Source organism: Hippocampus comes, unplaced genomic scaffold (assembly GCF_001891065.2).
Source record: "Hippocampus comes isolate QL1 unplaced genomic scaffold, H_comes_QL1_v1.1 C16662090, whole genome shotgun sequence".
Lineage (NCBI taxonomy): Eukaryota > Metazoa > Chordata > Actinopteri > Syngnathiformes > Syngnathidae > Hippocampus > Hippocampus comes.
The window spans coordinates 1-659 of NW_017836074.1; the positions used below are offsets into that span (position 1 = coordinate 1).

At 43.4% G+C, this 659-nt stretch overlaps 1 long non-coding RNA gene across 1 annotated transcript; it reads right to left on the reverse strand.

Moving 5' to 3' along the window:
* Positions 1–96: 96 nt before the first annotated feature.
* On the reverse strand, positions 97–419 carry LOC109508848 (uncharacterized). The gene is made up of 2 exons (XR_002166797.1): positions 296–419; positions 97–183 (listed from the first exon to the last, which is right to left on the reverse strand). It is a non-coding gene; the product is annotated as an uncharacterized LOC109508848 (long non-coding RNA).
* Between the last annotated feature and the right edge of the window lie 240 nt (positions 420–659).

The window sequence follows — 659 nt, forward strand, 5'->3', positions numbered from 1 at the left end:
GCACTGCTCAGTCAAACTAGAATAGTTTGAGTCCAATTTCAGCGTGAGCGTGCACGAGCGTACCGTGTATGCCAGTGAAGTGTTGATTTTATTGACAAGCCAGGTGAAAGTGCGTCCATACACTGCCTTTGACAAAGCATCTCGAGCTGAGGATGCCTGTTCGAGGTTGAGAGGGCTGATCAGCTGTTGAAAAAAAAATACACAAATGGACATTAGACCCACTGACAGTGTACATGTTTTAAATACTTAAGCTAATAAAGCACCCATGCTACACTGAGTGTGCATCTAATCCTACCTCCTCTCCCTTAGCGATAATCTTTTTGTGTGTTAGTGCCTCCGTCAGCACGGCCCCGTTGACTCCTAACAACTGGAGAGATATATAACATCATTAGCAGGCACAAGAGCAAGTCAGCCACCTAAGTGGGAAATAAAAAGAAAAATAGACCTGAAATCATATCGATAATATTTGTTGAATGTTTGTGATTCAGGGAAAGCTAGGGATTAAATGAAGTAGAGTTGTCAAAATTAATCAAGTAATTGATGATCAAATTAAGTGTCAAGGCGGCACGGTGGTCGACTTGTTAGCACGTCCATCTCACAGTGCAAAGTTGCAGGGCTCAATTCCGGCTCTGGGCTTCCTGTGTGGAGTTTGCATGTTC